Source organism: Xenopus laevis, chromosome 2S (genome assembly GCF_017654675.1).
Source record: "Xenopus laevis strain J_2021 chromosome 2S, Xenopus_laevis_v10.1, whole genome shotgun sequence".
NCBI lineage: Eukaryota > Metazoa > Chordata > Amphibia > Anura > Pipidae > Xenopus > Xenopus laevis.
In genome coordinates, this window is record NC_054374.1 from 43,520,821 (window position 1) to 43,546,250 (window position 25,430).

The following is a 25,430-nucleotide window of genomic DNA, read 5'->3' on the forward strand; positions in this document are numbered from 1 at the left end:
AGGAAAGCTCTTGTGGGCACTGGGTAAAGCTGCTCTGTAACTGCATGCCTTTGACAAGTACTAATGCAGGCTTTAGTAGGCAGGGGTTAAGGTATATGCCAAAAACGTGCAAAGAAAGAGGCATGCTGTGGCAGGCAGTGGATAAGCTCCCTTTTGCCTACATTAGGCATGTCCAAAGTGCGGCCCGGGGGCCAAATGCGGCCCATTTTAAAATTTACACTGGCCCTCAGCCTCCATCATGAAATAAATAATAATGTGGCCCGCCAGCACAGTGCAATCAGGAATCACCTAGCTGTAATATTTGGGCATATTAGTGAAATGATCTGCCCCTTGGTCTTTACTGCTGCCTGTGTGCTGAAGGTGTTAGCAATAGACAAGTACTGGCACATAGCGATGTGCCGATTCACATACTTCTTTAGGGCTGAAGGTGTCAATAAACGTACTGATGTGCCAGTACAATAAACTACATGCCAGTACGTGTCTATTGCTAACACCTTCAGCACACAGGCAGCAGTATAGACCAAGTGGCAGATCATTTCACTAATGTCAGAGCAGGGCCAACCCAGCCAGGCACCCTAGGCAACCTGACGGGCCATGGCTCGACTGCGAATGTGCAAAACTGTGCTCCAGTGCACATGCTCAAAACTTCGCTCCAGCGCGCATGTGCGAAATGTTGTGCGCACATGCGCAGAAGCACATTTACCCAAAAGATACACGGCAGTCGGGGAGAGAGAGGACCGGACACGGGGTAGTCGACAGAGCAGGTACGTGCCTGGCGCCCCCCCCAGCTTTGCGCCCTAGGCACGTGCCTACTCTGCCTACCCCTAGTTCCGGCCCTGACTAATGTGCCCAAATATTACTGCTACGGCTAGCTGAGTCCTTGTTTAAATGAGTTAAATGATGTTAATGGTTCAAAGAATGTCAGGCTGAATGGTCGGCCCCCCACACATTTTCACCTCACCAAAGCTGACAAAAAGAGAGAAAGGTAGGCTTTGGCAGGCAGGGGTTAATTTATATGCCAATAACATGCAGAGAAAGAGGCATGCTGTGACAGACTGCAGATAAGCTTCCTTTTGCCTACATGTAGCTGACAAATAGAGAGAAAGGTAGGCTTTGGCAGGCAGGGGGTTAAGCTCTATGCCAATAACGTGGAGAAAAAGAGGCATGCTGTGGCAGGCAGCTGGTAAGCTCCCTTTTGCCTACAAGTAGCTGACAAATAAAGAGAAAGGTAGGCTTTGGCAGGCAGGGGGTTAAGTTCTATGCCAATAACGTGTAGAGAAATTGTCATTCTGTTACAGGCAGTGAGGTTAGCTCTCTTTTGACTACATGTATTAACATGGAGAAAGAAAGACAGGCTCTGGCAGGCAGAGAGTTAAGCTACCCTGAGAGAGGAAGGCAGGCTGTGGCAGGCAGGGGGTTAAGCTGCCCTGTGACAGTATGCTAATGACGGCGAGATCAGGAGGCAGGCAAAGTGACTGCTGAAGACGTGTGTGAGAGTGTGTGTGTGTGTGTGTCAGTGTGTGTGTGTGTGTGGAAGGGGGTGTTTCTCCGGCTGCAAGTGAAAGCGAGAACTCAGCTACTGGAAGCTCTCAGACTCAGCTGCATGGGAAGTGGAGACAGGAGAGGACGCAAGAGAGGAGAGAAGCATCTACACAGGCGGCACTTCTATTGGCACAATGGCACCCTAATGCACAGCTGAGGGAGAGGAAGGCTCGGGCACTGACTGGAATTGACCTGCAAGGAGCAGCCGGGATTCAGTGCCGCTGGATACGTGCGACATTGGAGCAGCCCGTGCAGAACGACTCACCCCAGCAACACAAGATACTTTAGGAATACAGATATAAGACGGGGACCTTGTGGCCGTGTGGATCTCCCAAGCCCATGTGGATTACAGCAGCAGCGGCTCACTGTACAGTGGCTCAGGCGGAATGAGGTGAGGAATAAGGTGAGGAATAAGGTGAGGAATGCTGGTGAGGGTGGCACTGGGGTGACTGATCACAATGGCAGTTCCAGCATCGCAAACGCTGTTACTCCTCTAAGATTTTTTTTTAACCAGACCTGCCAGGTAGAAGGTTTACCCCCAAGTCTTAAATGGGTACCCCTTACTATCACCCCTTGTTTTTGCTCCTCCAGTCTCTGCAGGGTTAAAGCCCCCATGTGGTGCTTGGAAATTTTGGCTGAGATCATGAGGAACTTGCTTATCCAGAGCTTCATCAGCAGATCTGCCAGTGAGGATCTGTAGTACTGGGGGAGCTCTGGGACATGCCCATGGGCTACCAGTTAAATTAACCCCTCTCACAGCCAGGCACCAAGGATTCCTTGCAAACTGGCACATTTCAGCACTTGCCTTCTGGATTGTGGGGAACAATGCACTGCAGCTTCACATAAATAACATGGAGCAATAATACATGTCATCACCATTATAACCACAATGGTAATTCGCTTATGAATGTCATTATATTTCAATTACAATTAAAACACACACACAGAAGTATGCAATATTAAAATATACATGATATACTATTTATATATGTAGAGTCTATTCATGGTTTATGCTTAATTATGTCCATTGTTATTTAATGGTTAAAATCAAAACATGCACATAAACTTGAATGACTACCCCCATTACAAGGTACATTGCATTAGCCAGAAGATGTTTGCCAGTCTCCTAGAACCGTCCCTCAGTAACTGAATAGTTAATACACAAATACATGCAAATCTGCACAAATACATGCAAATCTGTATAGGGAAAAATGGAAGTAGAGGTAGTAATTAAATACGGCTGGAAGATAAATGGGTTAAATGAGAGGCTGAACCTCCCACATACACTTGTATCATTAAGATGCTTTTTGTATCTGATGAAGCCCTTGGTTTTGCTATGTGAATATGTCTCTTCCTTATGTTGTGATGAATGACAGGCATCTTTATAAATCAGACCTGGCTTTATCCTATGCCTGCTTTGACCTTTCTATTTTGGCTTTGTCTCCCAACTCTTGTCTGTGTTAGACAGCAGCACAATACACCGTTCAGAACGCTGGATCTGTGACCAACATCCCATACACCACACAAGAGGTTAAAATAAAAAGCACGCAGGCAGCACTTTTGAAATTGCTTTCCATTGCCTGATTATATTTTCCCTTAAATATTAATATCTGGCATTCCATTTTTTCAGTGCAAATGATGTGTGCGATACACATCTATTACGATACTCCCTCCTTCTCATTTGTAGCAGAATACAGAGCAATATCACATTGGTGTAAATTCTCATGCTGCTGAAGTTTGGGGGGGAAGGCAAGGAATTCTAAAATTGGATTATTAAAGTGAATGATGAGCAGAGGTTGTGCTGATTCCCAAGTGGCATTGATTGGGAAAGACATGCAAATAATAAGAATAAAAAAAAAAAGATGTCATTTGTAAATATGCACTGCAGTGTGTTCCGTTGAAGTCTTGCTGTTGCCGGGAAGATACGCTGCCAAGCTAAGTGAAACCTTGGCAGTGGCAGAATTGCGATGCTCACAGTAATGACACTGAAAAAAAAAAACATTTTTGACATGTCATTTTTTTTACTGCGTCTCAAGGAGTAGTGTGTTCAATTAATGAGCAGTGTGGAGTATCATAATGTTGTAGGTCTGAATATTATAGCAAGATTATAAATGTGGTGTGTTAAATAGCGCCTTAGCTTGCGGTCTCATTTTGCTACTCAGTGACTCTGGGACATAAAGTCATTTGATTGTGGTTACAGAGACTTGACACAAAAACCAAACCAGTTTGCAGCGCTTCACACCTCTGTGTGCCAGTAGAAAGTATTAGCCCACTGGTTGTAAATACAGAGCAGCTGCACTCTGGGGCTGAAGAGGGGGTGGTGGTTCAGACAGGCAGTCGTCCAGCTGCCATTGAAATGAAGTCCCATCACCCTGAGAGTTATGGTCCAAAAAACAGCTAGCTGGCCACAAGTTTGTCATCCTTGGACTGGGATGTCTGACTCCCGATATACAATTCTTGTGTAATATAATTCCGGGCATTCTCAGACAGCCACTGGCTGTGTGAAGATCCTGTTAGTTGCAGATAAAAACAGCTGGATGGAAACAACCTTGACATACTGAGACTGGCATCCAGGGGCAAGAGGCAATTCTATATGATACACACACCTTGGCTTTGATATCATGATGCAAAAATTAATGAATATTTGATATGCAAAGAGAAAATGTGGGGAGCAAAAAAAAACCCACCAACAAGTATGAAGAATCTTTCCATTTCACATACTGGGCCACATGTAATGAAATTATTGTTATAATAGTGCATAGGCTTGTATAATATAAATATTGTACCGGTATTGAATCAGTTATCCAAAAAGATCCGAATTACAGAAAGGCCATCTCCCATAGACTTCATTATAATCAAATAATCCAAATATTTAAAGATGATTTTCTTTTTCCCTGTAATAGTAAAACAGTACCTTGTACTTGATCCAAAATAAGATATAATGAGTCCTTATTGGAAGCAAAACCAGCCTATTTGGGTTTATTTAATGTTTACAATTTTCCTGGCAGAGTTAAGGTATGAAGATCCAAATTATGGAAAGATCCATTATCCAGAAAATCCCAGGTCCCGAGCATTCTGGTTCTCCCATAACTGTACAGCATTCTGTCTATCCTAGTCAGTTATTCCATGGCAATTTACTGGAAGGGCAAGAGGTGTAAAAGTGGAGATGGAGTAATTTTGGAACACTGTCATTACTCAAATCAAAGCATTCTATTCACTTTTATAGAAGTTATGGCTTTGATCACAACAGACAGTTTTATACATTTTGGCATCTGCATGTCTTGTGACACCATAACCATATTTCTGTCGATTATGGTGGGTTGTATGCAATGATTTTTCTAATGCATTACAGCTATGTTAGATAAATGTTTGCGCTCAGAACAGATACTTCTTGTTCTGTGTTCCATAATACAGGAATTAGGGGGGTTGCAAGGTGTTGAACCAATGAAAGGATATGTTTTTTTCCTATTGTAGACCATGGTTTGATGAAGTGCATCATGTGTGTGTTCCTTGTATCAGACAGAGGAAAGTCATTGCAGCATTTTTGCTTGCACTAAGGGTTGCAAGTAGAGAATTTGGGGGTTTCAGGTCACATTATTGTACTGTATGGTTCTCCTGAGTATTGATGGACAAATCTATTCTGTTTTGGCAGAAAATTTGTGAAACAGTAAATTTTTTTTTTAAGCGTACTAAACATTGGAGTCTATAGACTCATAACCTGGCGAAAAATTTCTCTGATCACTACTTGTGTTTATATACAGCTGGACTTATAAGCAATGGCACTGGGTATGTTAGATGTCAAGGAAACAATCTGAACACCTAAAACTAAACTATTATCATTTTCTACCCCCCTCTCCTTTGTCCTATGACAAAGAAGAAGTGACAGCATATACTGCCTGGAACGGTGAACTGGGACCATTTCATTTTCAATTTGCACCGTGTAAAGTATGAGGAGACAGTTTAAACACTAAGTTTCTTAATATAAATATATGTTCATGCAGATAACCCTTCCCCTGCTTAGCAAGGCAAATATACGATTAGAAAGCAAACAGGGCCTCGCAAATACATGAAGTTGCAAATACAAGTTTTGTCTATGCTTGGGTGTTACCCTGTAGGCTAGATTGGTGAGGATGTTGGATAGAAGGTGCTTTCACAAAGCAAACACTGTTTTGTACTATTATGCAAACGGAGGCAGGTATGAATGAAGCTGCCTTATCAGAGGATGGCGTAAGGGCTGGTGTGATTTGCCAGATTAGATATGAGGTCTTGCTGGTGAAATTATACACCACAAATACACCAGTTAAGCCTATATAAGAGTGATAATAATCCACTCATTTTTTATGTGATCATTTTGTGTAAATTCAGGACTGGATCATTATCACCTTCTTGACATGGGGTTAGATGACTTTTCTGAACGGGTATATTTTCCAGCATGTGACAAAAAGTAGATTTCACTGCTGGCTCAAAAGGAGGCACATATGCTGGCAATTTGTTTCTCTTGTTCAAGATGGCTAAATTGGTATACTTCCCACCACGGGAATGCTCAGTCTTACTGACTAAATTATGGAATATGTGAGGCACTTGTTGTGGTTTCAATTAAGGTAAAATTGTGCAAAAAGCACTGCCAAAGTGTGATGTTTTAGCACCTTAACAAAACGCTGGGCAGCACACATTCCTTTGTGCCTTTTTGCAAGCAGTATACATATGGAACTGGGCAAATAACTCACATTCATGACTGGACAGCTGGTTCCGCCCACTGCGCAGCTTTATCTGCGTGTATTAATTAAGTCTTGCAAAAACAATTGAGGCAGCAAACATGTTATTTGACATTCACTCACCATGGGCGCATTGCTAAATACAGTCATTATTGTCACTAGCTAAACTACTGGGTCAGACATGTCTCCAGTATTTAGAAAATGTCCATCCTGCATAGTTGGGCATCCTTAGAATAAACCCACAGTTAATAGAAATATCAACGGGAAACTATACTGCATAAACATATGATACGTACTTTGTGACATTTTTTGAACAGACAGTGAATATTGAAATCTGAAGCTTTTTGTGTGCAGTGAAAAATCTTTTTGTGCATTTCTATTGCCACTGTCAGATAATGCATTTTTATAACCCTTGGTAATGCAGTCCTATCCATTTATAACCACTAGTTGTGCTGCTTTATTGAAGTGTAGGAAAGTGTCTTTAAGATACTAGCAACCTACCAGAACCCACTTTTATGTATAAATATCAATGTTTAAAGAAGGAAATTCTTATCCCGGTTTTAAACTATGCCTGTATAGTGCCAATAATGTTGTTAGTGGTTACCAGAATTTAACTGTAGTAGTGCACGGTAACTCATGGCCTTAAACATTGTGCCATACTAGATGTACCAGTTGTTTAGTTTCAAAGGTACAAACTGCACACCTTATAGAAGAGTAATAAACCTTAGGGCAGGCTGATACTCAGTTTAAGCATGTATTGCATAGAGCTGGAGTATACTGCACATCTTAGACTGGCTTTGTATAGTTTACTACTCTAGAGACGTGTCTTACTGTTTCTGTGTTTTCTTCTCTGATATATATATATATATATATATATATATATATACATATATATTTATATAGACACTGCAAAGGACCTCTTGTATTTGTCTTTAAGTATTTTGTGGTCACAGCACCATTGCACCGCCGCTTAATGGTTTTAAAAACTAGTGGTGAGCACAACTTCCCCTTCTTTGACATGGACTATATATATACACACACACACACACACACACACACACACACACACACACACACACACACACACACACACACACACACACACACACACACACACACACACACACACACACACACACACACACACACACACACACACACACACACACACACACACACACAGTATGTTGTTTTTTCTGGGGATATGTAGCCTGGGAATAGGGTTAAAAAAGCCTTTATCGATTTATGGTGTAGTATTGTTCAGTTTATATAGTGCTTACAAATCCTTAAAATGAGCATCAATTTATACTAGCTTTTCCTCCATGCCATTCCACTGCTACAGGGACTGATATCAAAGATGTATAATGTAAGGATGCATATGTCGCATATGAACTGGACAGTACTATATTTATTTAAATAAAAAAAGCAGATTTGCCTGCTTTTGCCCATAGATAGATAGCAATTCAGGCAGCCTCTAAGCTGGTGGTGTGTAAAATTTAGAACAACAGAGATATAAGTAAAGTTAAGGGGAGAGTTGCCTCAGAGAAAAAGAAAATTTTGCACCATTCCACCCATTTCATGGAGGTATGGGCTTCACTGAAAAATAGTTGAATAGTTCCTGTTGTGGGTTCAGAGTTAAACAATGAAGTCAAATAACCCAATATAAGGAATAAAGCAGGGATCTATGTAGCGGCCAGGGTTCTAGTTCACACACACTGTAGTGTACAACCATGTAACCCTGTGCAATTTCAACCTTCCTACCATATTGAAAGGATGTCTTTTTGCTAAGCATGTACCTTGGTGTCTACTGACAGTCACAAGTTAATAATTGCAATCAAAAATTGCTGTAAGCAAGAAATTGAAAGCAACTTTTGTGACTGTAAGTACCGTTGAAAGCAGTATCTGTCTGTCCCGTTCTGTTCTATACCCTGGTGGGTCTGACTTGAAACAATGAAGCTAGAGCATGCCGCTTAGCAGACCTGTGAAGAAGCATGCAAGGCTAACTGCTGCTACATTGTTTCTAGAGACAAAACAAGTAGGGCAGAAAGGAATAAACAAACACAACTTTCAGTTACAATTACACTTACAAATAACTTTAAATGCATTGATAATTTTTAACAAATGTGTATTGGAACATTGTTTAGAATGACCTTTTCTTTCAGTAAGCAAAAATCCAGTTCTAAAACTGCTCCTTTGCTATTTACAGTCAGTAACAATGGCTTTGTGCAGGGAATTCGGTATTTTGTTTTTAGTATGGCAGGAAATGTGTTAATGCTGTCATTGATGCAAACACACAGTGACCTATAACACTAGTTCTTTAAGTTGTTTGGTTAATGAACAGATTCAAAAGGGTTTTTTTTCCATGTCCATGCACACTGATGCACACTGTAAACATTCCAAACTTCAGTGGTGAAACACAACGCCTGGCTACATTGTTTCAGAAAAAAATAATCAGCATTTCCTTTTCCCAAGGAAAAACTTTATTGCTTCTGAAACATGTAAAAGAACAGCTTCACCTGATCCATTACAGAGGCTCAGAAAAGAAATCCAAAATGCTGTTATATTTATTTTGACCATATCCCCCGGATATTTAAACATTTGTTGGTCCCATGTTTGCAACCAGCTCAGAGAAGAAGAAAAAAAAACCACTGGGTCTGTTTGAGAATCAAGGGGTTATTTACTAAACTCCGGTCTGGCTTTTTGGGGAAAAACTTTAACTTTTTCGGGTTTTTTTTTTAAAAACCCAAATTTTCCAATGCAGCAAAAAGCCTGGATCCGAAAATCCTCCATCTCAGACTTGCTGAAGTTGATTATGTCAATGGCAGAGGTCCCTTTCCTATTTGTTTTAAGTTTCTGTGGTCTGCGCTGGAATTAGCCTGGAAATCTGACCTTTTTCGGGCAAAAATACGAAAAATCTGTGCTTTTTGGGGAAAAGCCAAAAAAAAAAAAACGATTCGGGGGAAAACTCTTACAATTTCGGTTTTCACTCAATTTCATAGAGATTTTGCCTGAACTGATTAAATCAAGCTTTTTTAAATAATAAATAAGGTCAAATCATGGATTCCTTCAGAGTTAATTGAAATTGGTGCCAAGCAACAGTAACTTCTGCAGCACACTTTTTCGATTGATGTGTGACTGTCCTTAGACAAGACCATGTGCTTGACTTAAATCCATCTGTCCAGAGCAACATAATGGTGGTGCAACAAAACGCTAGAAGTTGCCCAGTTTGCCATTATTGATCCCTCTGCAAAGATGTGATTGGTGTCTGAAAGTATACACTACATTTTTACAGCCCAGAAATGGACTGAACTCTAGAAAGCATGGTTACTATGTAGTCAACATAAATACATTTACATTTAATATAGATATTTTATATTCGTTTTAGTATATTTTTTTTTAAGGTTACTGTCCCTTTAATTGCTAATTAACCTTATAATATAGTCTTCAGCAATTAAATAAATTGCTTCTGAAACCCATTTGCTTATTACTGTATTTTGTATTATTTATATGGATACAGAACCGTACTTTCCCATTATATACAGAGCTTGCAATCAACTAGCTGATGCTGTATACAGGAAAGACACATCAGGATATATTTTCCTTGTATATAAGTTTGTGAATACAGCTTCAAGCGCGCTATTAATATTTCATCTTCCTGCAACTCTAAAAGATTATCATAGAGCAGGCACAGCCCATAATCCACAAATTGAAATGCCCACAGGGAAAGTTAAATGGAAGTGAAGGCAGGGCAGTTTAACCCTTAGTTTTGGAAATGAGGATTATAATTACTCCTATTTTGCATGCAGCTTACCCTAAAGATTTGGAGTGTACATTCTGTACTAAATTGATGGGAATTGAACCAGAATTTAACATTTTGTAGCATAGTTTGAGAAGCAGTCCTGAGCTGTTTGCATTCTTTTGTAATGATTTTGAAATTTGTAGTTTTATAAGTAATCCACTTTTAATAGTTTATTGGTCTATTGTTTATTCAGTTTATTCTATGTAATGACTGTGGATGTTTTTGGTCAAAGAAAGTTTGCTCTGGTACTTGTGTGATGGCAATAACCTCCACTATCACAATAGAAAGTGTGAAGCGTTATATTGGGAGGTTTTCAATATTTGCCAGTAAGGGGTCATTTACAACTGCCCCTGCTACAAGTCCAGGAGCACTAAATAGTACAAAATCAAGCCCTTTAGTGTTCATTGATTAAGTGGCATGCAGGGCCGGATTTACATAGTGGGAGCCCCTAGGCCCACTGCCGTTTGTCGCCCCTGCCCCCTCCCCTTTATTCGTGCAAATTTTCATGGAGATTGTATCTCCTGCGCACCCACATTGGTTTTTGAACCAATGTGGGTGTGGTTGGGCAGCATGCCGCCCCCCTAAAATCCTGCGCCCTAGGCCTGGGCCTAGATGGCCTTCCCACAAATCCGGGCCTGGTGGCATGGACAGTTGCTCTGCACCTCGCAATTAAAATCCGGCAGTAGGTGTAGAGCCTGCGAAAAAGCTGGCAGTTACTTTGTTCACTGAATCCGCACCAGCTACTTCCTTACCTTCTTATGAGTTATGAGACAGAAAGGGAAGACAGTGCAATACTTGGATTCTCTGTGCTCCATTTTGCATGATGTACAAGACCTCCCAACTGTCCCTTTTTCGGAGGGACAGTCCCTCTTTTAACAGCTCAACCTGCAGTCCCTCATTTGTACTGGAAAGTCCCTATTTCTCTGCACTGACCAGGCAGAAAAAGAAACAAAGTTAATTGGCTTTTAGCAGAGAGCACAGCTAACAGGTGCAAATAAGATACTTTGTAACAATTTTGAGACAAAAAACTGTTTAGATAAGGAGAAATATTTTCAAACTTTTATAATCTGCCAAATTTTGTAAAATCAACATGGTAATTAGGGGGTGTGGCCACAGCAAGGGCGTGGTCAAAACAATTCACTGTTCTATGTGCGAAAAAATTTTTTGCGTACTGTAGTGTGCAGAGAGCCATGAAAGCCATCCATCCCTGTTTATTTCCATTTAAATAGTAAAACAGTTCTAAACAGCTTATCTGGAATCTGCTTTGCAAATTGAGACCCAGCAGCACTCCTGGACCTTGTAATACTTCCTATATGCCTCACTACAGCTTATAACATATATATTAGTGATGTGTGGGCCAGCCCGATACCTGCAGGTCAGGCGGGTATAGGCCGACCTCGCTGCCCCATCTACAGATCACAGGCGGGTGCAGGCGGGGGCGCACTGGTCTGGGCCAGGCATGGGTTGAGTTTTTCTCGACCCGCACATCATTAATATATATTTATATTTATTTATATATATATTTATTTATATTTATGAACTACATTTGAACCTTTGAAGCAAACAGAACATTATGTTTAAGTTTATACAAAACCATTGACGCCCGATGATTGTGCTGTAAAGCATTTGCATTTGTAATTTCCATACCTTATTTTATATCTGAGCATTTTCTTGGTACAAGAACCTTTCCAAATAGAGCTTACTCTTATAAAAGTCATTATTCAAGGCAATATTGGTTCTAAATCTCCGTTATCCCCTTTTATTTATAGAAATATTAAAGATTATTGCTAAAGTATACTGTGAAATAATGTGAAAGCATTCACATATCTCTATAAACCAGGCAGCACTAAGGTCAAATACAGCAATTCTTTACTCACCTGCAGTCCCCATGCATGTTCACTTAAAAGACTAGATGTGTTTCTTTTATTGAAAGGTGCATTATTGAAAGGTTTTTTAGTGCATTATTGAAAGGTATTGTAGTGCATCTTGTCTGTGAAATGTAAAGTTATGCCGTTTGAGCAGTAGGGAACCACGCAAAGCCCCTGAAATTTTGGCAACTGCCCATCACTGACTGATGTGGCCATTCTGTTTAGAAAATTGCTATACAAAAATGTGTGCTTACAGCATACCCCCCAACATTTTGGAAATAGAAAGAGGGACAGAAAGATTTGCCGCTGTTGTGAAAATGTATTGACCATGGCCGTTTTTGTGGCCACACCCCCTAATTACCATGTTCAATTTCAAAATTTGACAGGTTTTGAAAGTTTGGGCAACACATTTCTGTGGTTTTTATGTGTTATTACAGTTTTGCTAATGAAGGTGAATTGCCCTTTAAGCTGCAAAACACAGTTTCCCCAAGAGACCTGATTATCTTAAATAGTTACCATTGTTTCTTTGCTTATCTTGAATTGTTACAAAAGTATACAAGTGCACCTGCCATTATTCTGGGCTCGCTACGCAAATTCACTAAAATCCGAAGTTGCGCTCAGGGGAAGCGTAAGGTTGCGAAGTTGCACTAGCGTTAATTCGCCAAGCAAAGCAAAGTTACGCTAGCAATGGTTAATTTGCATATGTCGCCTAATTGAAGTTACAATGGAGATATATGTATCATCACTACACAAGCCTGGGAAACCTTCAAAACAGCAAATAAAATTTTTATTGTGCCCTACACATGTGCCCACTGTATAGTTAAGGTGCCATGAGTTAGGAAATGTAGGGGGGAAGGAGGGTAGCCCCAAAAAATGTTTTGATCTTTTTCAGCCTATCACCCATAAAAAAAGAAAAAACGCCAGCAATCCCTTTCTACTATATTGCACTTAGCCTGGTCTGAGGTGGCGAAGGAAGTCTGGCGTAAAATTTAGCATTCAGAAAAATGCGCGCGTCAGTGAATTTGCGTAGTTATGTCCGTTGCGCAAATTCGCCAGGCGTAAGGGTGCGAAGTAACTAGCAAATTTACGCCAGTGTCCGTTAGTGAATCGCCGAATTAACGATAATGCGCTATGCTAGTGAATAAACTCTAGTGTTAGGTACTTCGTCCTTTAGTGAATTTGCCCCATTGTATCTTGCTGTTCAGTGCAGGAGATCAAAGAGAAAGTCGGGAGATTTCAGTAACAAACCCGGTACTGCTGGTTAAGCTGTCAAAATCGTCAAAAATCAAGAAAGCTTGTCCAGCATGACAGCGTAAAATAATAAACAAAATCCAACATTCGTTCCTTTTAGGTCTTTCAAACCCCAGATGCATTTTTATCAAAAGGCGAAGAGAGATTCTTCATAAAATTCACCATTACATTTGTACTTACAGGCATATCTTTTATACCCATTGGTATATTAAGAAACTGTATTTTTTCTGGAGAATTTCTTTCAAATAAAATTCAATTTCCAGTGGCCAGAACACATAAAGAGGAAAGCACAAGAAGAAAAATGTACCTATTGTTTATGCAGAGCGTATTCTCTATTTTCTCCTTAGCTGACAATTTGCCACCTCCAGGCATGGAAATTCCATTATTTGCTCTGGCAGATATTTTGTTATTTAGAGGAGACCAGAAGACTTATGTTGGGTCAGATTCCTACAGGTTATGTACCACAAATCTGACTACCTTCTAAGGCCACATTCACATTCACATTGACATTTTTGCCTGCAGTGTGTTCCAGTTAATTGGATTGGGGCTGCGGATCTTATTGATTAAAGCACACTCATTTATTAAATCACCTACTAGTTGCATCCAGTTTTTCCTCTTTCTTGGGATTATTTCAATGAATCATAACCATCCAGATCATGCAGTTTGTTTTAGATTAGATTAGAAAAACACTGAAGGTGGCCACACAATGGGAGAAAACGGACCCCCCCAAGAACATTTCTTCATTTTATAAACAGTAACATATATGCTTAATGTATGGAAGACTTCTATAAACCAGAGGTTTTTTCGGTCTCCTGCACTGCAGTAAGGTCAGTTCCTTTGGAGATTAAATAACCTCTACCTGCTCTCTACCGGCAAAGCGGTCTCCCTGCTCTCAGCAGCAAACAGCAGTGATAAAGCCGGTTCTTGGTAGAGCAGTCATTGATCACATGTGGAACAGCAGCAACAGCCACAGATTACACTGGTCAGACAGTGAAGAAAATATGACACTCAGTGGATTCAATTTCAGGTTTTTTAAGCGGCAATCAGAGCAGCAGTACATGCAGAATGTTATTTATGCTTAGCATTTTATTTAAGCCTCCTTCTTCTTCTGCCTTGTATCAGATAAATGTACTTCCAAATAATATAATTTAGCTGCTCTTTATCAATCCATTCAGTGCTCACAATGAAACTGGGTATCCAATGTATCATTCCTGTACTCTTTTCTGCGTTTAACTGGATTGCATGCTGTACTTGAATGCATTTTTATATCTATTATAACTTTTAGACTGGTAGTGTGCTACAAAAAAACCCTTTAATCTAGTGAACAGCAACATCTTAAATGTTATTTTTTTTTTTTGTGTGGGGACATTCACCTAATTCCCTGCATTATGCCAACTACTTGCATATTTGTTGTGCTCACACAATACAATATCTATTCACTTTAGTTATATTTTACAAACTTTATGGGATTCTTCCCCTGTTTTTTAATGTAGGCACATACACATAGTCTGCAAATATTGGCAACAATACAGCAGTAAAAATACAAAAGAGAAGATTAGTGATGGGCTAATTTATATTTAGGCGCAAATTTGCGGCAAATCTCCGCGTTTCACAGCCGCAAAAATTCACTTGCGTCAATTTTTCTAACACCGGCGACAATTAATAGACGCCCATTGACTTTAATGTGCATCGGAATTGTCGCTGGTGTCAAAACTTACATTTTGCTAATTTTTCGCCGATTCGCGACAAATTCGCCCAACACTAGAGAAGATGCCAGCAGGCTATAAAGCTGCTGCCAGTGCTGAAGTTGGGTTATGGATGTAATAGTTCAGCAAAAGCTTTAAACCAAGAAGCCGCTATTCTTGTTCCAAAAAAATAAAGACAATTAATGAAACTGGTAAACTTTTCAGCAGCAATGCTGGGAAAAGCTTTGTTGTCATATGCAGAAACAACGGCTTGCCAGAAGGGGAGTTGCAGTTTTTTTCTTTTAACTAAATGCACCTAAAATAATGTACCCAGTGGCCCTACATCTACTCTAGAAAACTCACTTCTGGGAGCTGTAGTTCAGCAGTAGCAGCAGCTGAGGAAAAGTGTTTGACACCCCTGTTGTATAGAAGTGGTTCAGAAAAGTCCTTCACAGTCTTGAACCTGTACTATATGTCTAGTGCGCCGAGACCTTTGCCTGTGTTGTATTTGAAGCCTAACACTAAGGTGTATTACTTACCCTTTCTGATGTGTTTTTTGAGCAAGGATTATTACTAAATAGGAATTTTGACTTCTAAAATATTATGTTTATGCATTATCATTTGTTTATTTTCCCTGTTTATTTAATAGAAAAATCAAGAGTTTATTGTATACGTATTTCTCCATTTCTTTTTCCTTTACTCTCTTTGTAGCTATTACTCAACTAGTATTTTGTAGCCTTTCTTAAGCTGTCTTTTTCTCTAAAGTTGGTTGGCTACTACCTTATAAATTCCCTTAGCTGTCCTGTTGTGTTACATCCCCTAGAAAAAGCCACACTAGTCTAATTGGCATAATACAGTTATCCATAGAAGGGGCACCCGCTTATATTTTCTCATATTCTGGGCAGAGAGCTTCCATAAAACTATAGAAGCATTGATTATTCCATTTAGTAAGTATAATTGTGGAAGCCACTTTTGAAACCCATCTAACAATCCATATAATAATCCAGTCTCTTTAGCTTAAATCAAGCAAATGCCATTTTTATTTTTTATTTGGGGAGTTATTTTTTAATATGGACTCATGTAAATATGCCTTGCCAGTTTTTTTGCAAACAAAATTGATCAATTCAGAATTAGTAGCCCCCCCCTGCCTTAACACATTTCTAACCCTATAAAAATAATTATAAAGAAAACAGATTAGCAGCACAGCAGATATCATTGTATTATATGAAAAACAGTTGTTCTTCAATTTGAAAGACTGCTTTATGTGTCTAGCTGAGAGAAAGAGGAACAAAATATTAACTAGAGTCACCCAACAGCACCCCCTCCAACAGGTGCACTCTAGAAACCCTTTGTCTGGTGCAGATGTGAAGGAGAAAAACAGTGAAGAAGCAGACTGCTATCACACCTGCTATTACATGTCAGCTCTGCTGTCCACAAGCATGTGGGATGCTATTGACATGAACTTGCCTTAACTCTGCGGGTTTCAGGAGAATGTAAGGTTTTTGCAGCCTGTGGGTCCCTTCTGGCAGAGATAAGAATATTTTTGCTGTGAAACAAGTGGCGGCTTCACTCAGTAGATCAGACCTCATTCTGGAAATTTTTATGAAATTTTCATGGTGAAATGGAAAAGCGTGGCAGTTAAATCTAAAGAAAATTGGCCTGTAAAATGTAGAGAAAAGCAAAAACAATGGCTTTGGATTAACCTTATTTTTGGGTAAATGTTCTGTAAAACACAGACTATGTGTCAGATTTATTGAGGGTCGAATTGAAACTTCAAATTTTAAATTTTTTTTATGGTCAAAAATGTCAAATTTGAATAGGGAATTATCCAAACTCGATTTGAGTTTTTTTTAAAAAAAAATTCTAATTCGATTTTTGATATTTATCATACTCTGGTCATTTAAGAATTTGAATTTAACTATTCACCACCTAAAATCTGCCGAATTGCTGTATAAGTCAATGGGTGAGTTCCAATGGGCAATTTGGAGATGTTTGCAGCCTTCCTGACATTAGAATCTCGAATCAAGTTTGATTAGTAAAATTCGTCCGAGTTAAAGATATTCGATTTTTTTTATAATAAATAAACGGTTATTCGAATTTCGATGTGAAATCGAATTCATGTGAGTTAAAAAAAAAAACTCACATGAATTTGAAATTTGAATATTGATAAATGTTACATAATTGGTTAGATAGTTCAATCGGGTTGAAAAAAGACAAAGTCCATCAAGTTCAACCCCTCCAAATGAAAACCCAGTATCCATACACACACCCCTCCATACTTTCACATAGATTATATATACCCATATCTATACTAACTATAGGGTTTAGTATCACAATAGCCTTTGATATTATGTCTGTCCAAAAAATCATCCAAGCCATTCTTAAAGGCATTAACTGAATCAGCCATCACAACATCACCCAGCAGTGCATTACACAACCTCACTGTCCTGACTGTGAAGAACCCCCTACGTTGCTTCAAATGAAAGTTCTTTTCTTATAGTCTGAAGGGGTGGTCTCTGGTACGGTGATCCACTCTATAGGTTAAAAGGTCCCCTGCCATTTGTCTATAATGTCCTCTAATGTACTTGTAAAGTGTAATCATGTCCTCTCGCAAGCACCTTATTTCCAGAGAAAACAACCCCAACCTTGACAGTCTACCCTCATAATTTAAGTCTTCCATCCCTCTTACCAGTTTAGTTGCACGTCTCTGCACTCTCTCCAGCTCATTTATATCCCTCTTAAGGACTGGAGTCCAAAACTGTACTGCATACTCCAGATGAGGCCTTACCAGGGACCTATAAAGAGACATAATTATGTGCCTCTATGTGTTACTAACAGCCTTATTAGAAGACAGCTGTATTTATATATATATGAGGATGAGCTGTTTTACTGCCTGCCATTAGTGTGAAATTTCTCGCCAGGTTTCATGGCAAAAAACACCCATAGACTTCAATGTATCGTAGAAAAATAAAAGTAGGATGGGTTGGAAGAGTTGGAATTTTTACTGTTTTACGTATTTTCCAGTGAAGCAAAATGGGACAGATTCACCCATCACAGATACCAATGAAACAGTGCCCACATTATTAAGAAATAATATGATAGTTGCTTATCAACTATCTAGCATTGTAACATATAGAGCACAAAAGCCATACAAATTATATTGTGCTTTTAAATGTCCACTGTATGAACATCCCATCCCAATATTCTTATTAGAAGCCCTTTAACCAAGTGAGTTAAATTATGTTCTACAAAAATAAAAACAAAGACAGGGGCACCTACACATAGCATTGCAGGATACAAGCAATTTAGCTGAAATTAAGATGCCATCAGATGCAATGGCCAGCTTTGTAACAGGAGTACTTTCTAATAAAACTGCATAGTAGAACTTCAAACAATGACCTGGACTGAGCCATACCAATGCACAGATGAAAAGGGGTGGGGGTAAATGAGAATGTTATAGCCATGGAACGAGCAGCTGAAATGCACTGAACTGCTTCAGACTACAAAATAAGCAATCTTTACATCTCATAAAATTAAATTATTGATTTTCTCTATAATGTATGGAATCGCAAAAGTTCCCTGCATTGAAATGTTATGGGGATGACCCTGTATGTGTGCAATTGGCTTTGTTTGCGATGTTTGATTTGAAAAATTCATCTGTACTGCAAGAAAAAGCAAAGCATATCATGCTTAAATAATTCCAAAGCAAAACAATTGGTAATCCCCAGAGGGGAACCAAGCACTTTGAGAGTATGTGTTTATTAAGTCTGTCCTTGTGAATATAGCGTCTCGATTTCTTTACTTTTCCCTTAAATCTGTGTCTACAGGAAATCACAATGGGAGGTGTATATATGTGTGTGTGTGTACTTTTTGTTACCCATTAGTTGCTAAAATAACAAAGAATATGGGCTGTATAGGGTTAAAAGGAAGAGCTGTTCTTATTTTAAAACAGCTCTGGAATCTAATGATAGGTTTGTAAAAACAGTACTGTTTCTGCAGCCTGGAATTTTAAATGAGGTTATTAATGAAAAGTGTGTGATTTGGCTTCTGCTATTTTTGAAGAACAGCACAAACCAGTATTTTCTTTCCCTTTCCCAAGCAACATCATTAACATAATAGCTTCTTGGCTATATCTATCTAAAATCATATTATCTTGGTAATTGCATACAGGGTTATTTAATATCAGTCATTTGACTTCATTTAGATTGTAAGCTCTTCCTGTGGACATGTAGCGCTTTAGCTGCTAAAGTGCTGCTGCTCGTTTTAATACATGATATTAATGAGAAACTCAAACATTATCATTCAGTACAAGTGTATTTTTCTGTGTAAACCTGTGTTTGTATTAGCTCTCTGTAATGTATTGCTTAACGTAGGTGAGTAATAGATTCTTGAAATGCTCAGTTAAAGGTTAAAAATATGCTCTGTTTGTTGGAAGTGTTTCTGTTTCATTTCATTTATTTTTGTAAAGAAGAAAAGTATTAGCAAATGGATTTTTTTATTGCAAAAAACATTCAGTACCAACATTATGTGCATCTATTTATATGAGAGAAAGCCAACATATTATTTTGTCTTACTGAGATTCCATCAAGTATCCCTGCACGTTCGGCCACTAAAAGAAGTACTGTTGATATTGTAGGCTGCCATATGTTAGTCTCTCAATGGGTGCAAACTACAGGTAAGGTACTTGTTATCCAGAAGGCTTGGAACCTGGGGTTTTCTGGATAACGGCTCTTCTGGGGGAATGTATAAATATAATGTTATTTGGATAAAATGGAGTCTGTGAGAGACAGCCTTTCTGTAATTTGGAGTTTTCTGGATAACAGGTTCCTGGATAAGGAATCCATTACCTGTACATCAGGTTGTGTCACATTACATGCCATGGATTCATAATCAGTGTGGCATTTGAATAGGCTGATCACGTGTAAACTCATGGTTGAGATTCAATTTGAGATACAATTCAATTCAGAAAAACTAATCTCAGTGTTTATGACGTGAAAACTCTATTGAAGTCTATGGGGGAAAAATGGAACTGAATTTGGAGTGAAATAAATCTGGAACAAAATCGAGGGAGTTGACAGCTCTGAATTGGTCAGATTCAATTCCGTCAGAAAAAGGTTTATCACATGAAAACTGTTGGACGATATTCAATTTGATGAAATACAATTCAGAAAAACTTATCATAGAGGCAGATTTATCAAGGGTCGAAGTGAATTCGAGGGAATTTTCAAAGTAAAAAAATTAGAAATTCAAAGTAATTTTTTGGATACTTTGACCATCGAATAGGATACTACGACTTCGAATTTACTTCGAATTCGATTCGAAGTAAAAATAGTTTGAACATTCGACCATTCGATAATCGAAGTACTGTCTCTTTAAAAAAACTTCGACTTAAATACTTCGCCAAATTAAACCTGCCGAAGTGCTATGTTAGCCTATGGGAACCTTCTACAACCATTTTCTAAGTCTTTACACATCAAAGTAAAATCGTTCGATTATTTTGATTGTTCCATGGCCAAATTCGGTGAAAAATACTTCAACTTCGATATTCGAATTCAAAGTATTTTAATTCTATGGTTGAATTTCAAAGTATTTTACACTTCGAAATTCAACCCTTCATAAATCTGCCCTTAGTGTTTATCATGTGAAAACTCTATTAAAGTCTATGGGGAAAAACTGGAAGGGAGTAAGGAGAAAAGTTTTTTTCTCCTCAAATTGAATTTCATCCATGAGTTTTCACGTGATAAACCAACTTTTGCTCACTGAATTGAATCTGGCCCAATGTGGCCAAAAGGTACTGTATTTTGTTGGTAGATCACAGAGTGGTTTTTCAGATCAGGCAGAACCTGGGCAGGTAAGGGGCCAATATTTAAAAGGTGACAGATGGTAATATATACTATTCCTATTAAGCCTAAAAAGGGGTCTACTCTGTACATACCTCCCAACATTTTGTAAATAAAAAGAGGAACACATTTTTTTGACCACCCCCGATTTTGTGGCCACACCCTCTAATTACCTTGTTCATTTTATAAAATTATTATATATATTATTATTATCTGAACATATTTCTGTGTTTTTTTCAGTTATTACAGTTTTGCTCATGAAGGTGAATTGCCTTTTAAGCTGTGAGTCTAACTTTTCACAAGAGACCTGTTATCTTATATTGTTACAATTACTTGTTTGCTTATCTCGAAACTGTTACAAAAGTATCTTATCTGCAGCTGTGGCTGTTCTGGGCTCCCTCAAAAAGTTCAATTTAAGGGGTAAAAGGCTTTGGCACTGGCCTAGCCAAACGCCAGCAATTAATCCAAACACAAAAAAACGCCAATACCTTAGTATGCTGCAATAGGGGTGATCCCAATTTATTCCATGGTGCTATCAGACACTGCAGTTACAATCAAACGTTTCGGGAACACCTGTCCCTTCCTCAGTGTTCTGGGCTCCCTGCCAAAGTCCAATTAATTTAGAAACATTGTTTCTATTTCTGGCTGTTCAGTGCAAAGAAAAACTGGACTTTCCAGTACAAAACAAGGGACTGCGGTTTGAGCTGTCAAAAGAGGGACTGTCCCTCTAAAAACGGGACAGTTGGGAGGTATTGCTTTGTATTGGTTTGTGGAATTATATATGTGCATACTTATTACTGAAATGCATATGACCACAGTGTAAATGTGTACAGTATAAATAGAAATTAAAAAACATAACATATGTTGTATGGTGTGATATAACGATTTGCATATGTATTTGCATTCACAATGCTTCTTTTGCATGTATATTTATTTTTGCCTGCCTTTTGAAAGGTTTCCAAATGCATTAACCTTTGCAGGTGCAGGTGAATTCAGTAAAGATCACTGCTTTCTGGACTTTCTGCACTGGTTTATGCAGGCGATAAAATATTATTCAGGCTTCCCTGTGATAAATAAGGGATATATACAGTATATACACAGATTTATTTCATCCAGTAAACCCTTGGCCTATCATGTGATATCTAGAATTCTGGAACTGAAAGGGTGCTGTTTTCAGTTAACAGAATAGCTGAATAACTGCACATCCTCCTGTCTTCCTCTTGGCTTCTGGAAGAGAAAGCAAGCCATATTACACTCCCTCTCAACAGGAAAAAAGTAAAAGGTGTCCAGTATTGGTTTAATGGAGATAGAGTGGCCCTGCAGGGTCACACTGAGGGCAGACCTGATTCACACATCCGTGTTCTCAATGCAAAACAGGGGATCTGACAGAACCAATATCATAAAGCTGACACCTTGTAGCCTTCTGGGATTGTGGCACAGATATTCCTTGCTACAAAAGCACAGATGGATTTCTTCCGTGTCGCTACATATTGCTTCATATTGATTTAGAGAGCAGTACAAACATGATGCAAGAAGCAGAATCTTGTAGCTCTATCAATCTGTTCTTTCTCTCTATATAAAGGCAGAAAAGCTTGCAATCTGCCTTGAAGGACCTCAGAGTGTGCATAATTATCTTCCACACCCTAAAATACCAGAAAACTACATCAACTTCCATGCTCTTTATAGTACAGGTATGGGACCTATTAACTAGAATGTTCGGGACCTGCTTTCCACTTAATGGATCTTGTAATTTGGATCTTCATACCTTAAGTCTACTACAAAATTATGTAAACATTAAATAAACCCAGTAGACTGGTTCTGCTTCCAATAAGTATCTTAGTTTGAATCATGTACAAGGTACTGTTTCATTATTACAGAGGAAAAGGGAAATCACTTTTAAAAATCTGGAATATTTGGATGAAATGCACTCTACAGGAGACGGCCTTTCCATAATTCGAAGCTTTCTGGATAATGGGTTTCTGGATAACGGATCCCATACCTGTATATAGAGCCACTTATGTTAAAAAGGAAGTACTGCACTTTTTATTGTTTTTGAATTTTCAAAATATGTTGAACCCACATATGCCTGGGTATTAAAGGAGCATAGCCGGATACAGATAGTGTCATGTTTTCTCATTCTGATGCTGATGGACAAACCATGGTTGGATAGAAATGTGGTCTCAACCTCCTGGCAATGGGTAGCCTAATATACTTTTTGCTACTGATGTTCAGAAACAAATCCATTTAGCCTCATACCGGTGCTGCAAAAGGGATGGGTTGGCTCTCTTTTTAAACAATTAACTCCCCCTGCATATTGTCCTCAAAGTTACAGGCGTCCATCCTTTTTGTGTACTATCTTTATTTTTTTTCTCTTTCATTTTGTTGTGTTTAATTTTCCAGGCCCGGATTTGTGGAGAGGCCACCAAGGCCCGAGCCTAGGGCGGCAGGATTTTAGGGGGCAGCATGCTGCCCAACCACACCCACATTTGTTCAGAAACACTGGGGAGGCGCAGGAGATATGACAGTTTTTAAAATTTCCTGTGTGCCAATCACCATTGCTCTAGTCCCGATAATGAAAATTTGAGGGAGGGGACGGGGCGATGAATGACAGCGGGCCTAGGGGCGCCTGCTATGTAAATCCGGCCCTGTCATTTTCCTACTTTCTTTCAGTAATAAGAATCTAAGTATATTTCTATTATTTATAAACCAACAGGAAATGTCATTTCCAGACTCTTTAAGTATCAAGTGAATTGGTGTGTGTTAATAAATTGCTACTTCTAAAACATTAAAGCTGGCCATACAGGTACTTGCAAAATCCATAAAAAACAACATTTTGGTATTTGTATGTTGGATGGATGATATCTTGATGTTAGTTAGTTTGTCCAGGGGCAATGGAAGATATGGAGGTAAAGATATGCTGCAGCAACTCTGCACATCCTATGATTTTGGTCATGGAAGGGTGATCAGATACAAAAGAGTATAGGCCAATATGTAGCCTTTTTTATAAATATTTTAAGTTGCACAGATCCCACATAATGACAGACAGATTGGAATCCATGCATGGCTTTTCATGAATTTTTTGCTATAGCCAAGGCCAAACAGGCAATTAAGTTCTATGTTCAGCCCTTTTAAAAGTCTGCTGTGAGACCAGTATACACTGACCATACATACTATCTTGGACCAATGTGATCATACTCTGGCAAATCTGTCTGGATCTCAGAAAATACAGTAATATTATTGCTTTTCTGTTATTTGGAGTATGACCATTATTGTATTCTGCCAGCTTAAAATATTTGAAAAATTGGGTTTGCTGTAAAATAATTTTTCTGTACTTCCCTAATGTATATTGACCGAATCACATCTTAGTCATAGAAAGAAAAAAAAAGTTCTAGTTCATAGCCCATTTGGACAGGGTTTTCATTCGTTTCATTTTAGAGATCATTCTGAAATATGAGTTCATGATAGCACAATATTCTAAAATATATATGTGTTACAGTGTAAGGGGATAGAATACTGGGGATTACTGAATACTGTTTGCTGCTTGCATCAATGTTTTTAAACTAAAATTGAAATTTATATAAATAAGTCCAGTGAAAACATGTTGACAGGCCATTGAATACAGACCCTTTGTGTTCAAATAGCATATAGTGGCAGTCTACCCTGAAAGCCAATCACATGCACTATTCAGGTTAGCTACATATGGGAATTCACTCTATTCTCTGGGCTTTTTGATTTTATGTTTCCTTTGTAAGCTTAGGTCATGTCCAGAGAACGAAGATTTTTTCACTTGTAATCCTGTTGGTTTCAGACACTGGTTTCCTGAGACATTTGGTCTGACTTTTACTCTGTGTTTTTCTCTTTTTTTTTCCCTTAAACAAAATAGTACAAAGGAAATTGACAGGTGTCAGTACAACTATAATGAAAACATTTCTTCCTTTGAGCAAAAATAATATATTGTTCATTATTCAGTAAACATAGGCAGTGTTAGGCATGCCTGCCTCAGAAAGATTACAGTCCGTTTGTTCCTTAGGCAAAGCGAAGCTTTAGTGACTTTTGCTGGGGTTCGAAAAACTGACAGTTTGGTGAGTAAACTAGATTATACAGTATTGTAAAGCCAGTTAGTGATCTTATTGCCCTCTGAGGGAGAATCACAATAGTCTACACCTCCATCAAAAATAAACATAAATATTGTATATGTAAATCTTCTTATAGAAGCTTACTCTCTTACCCCCAAGCTATTCCAACCAATCTTCTCAAATGAGCATGTGGGCAAATCAAATCACTCCTCTACTGATTATTTCCACTGGTCCCTTGCAGTTTGCAGTTCTAGACTATTCATAGCTGCAGAAAACGTGTGAAAAAATGTGTGCTTTGTTTGTATTTCTCCAACTTTGTAACCAAAGTTCTTGCCATGTTATCATTATAAAATAATAAATAATAGCAATTCTTATGTCAGTGTTCAAGGGAAGTACATCCCCATTCTATTGTTACCAGTATGTGCTCTGGTGAGCAGAGATCTGCACCTGACCCTGTTACATAGTTACATAGTTAAATGGGGTTGAAAAAAAGACCAAGTCCATCAAGTTCAACCCCTCCAAATGAAACCTAGCAGCCATACATACACCTCTCTATACCCTCACATAAATTTTATATATATATATATATATATATATATATATATATATATATATATATATATATATATATATATATATATATAAATGCTTTGG

At 38.6% G+C, this 25,430-nt stretch overlaps 1 protein-coding gene across 4 annotated transcripts in view; it reads left to right on the forward strand.

Moving 5' to 3' along the window:
- Window positions 1-1,464: 1,464 nt before the first annotated feature.
- plxna2.S (plexin A2 S homeolog) overlaps window positions 1,465-25,430 on the forward strand; it is a 207,578-nt gene continuing 183,612 nt past the window's right edge. For 2 of the 4 annotated variants that reach the window (XM_018249150.2, XM_018249154.2), the window contains exon 1: window positions 1,465-1,945. The gene's annotated coding sequence lies outside the window, so the exon portion shown is untranslated. Of the gene's footprint in view, window positions 1,958-25,430 lie in introns of all 4 variants that reach the window. The other 2 variants (XM_018249152.2, XM_018249151.2) reach the window with 2 other exon arrangements.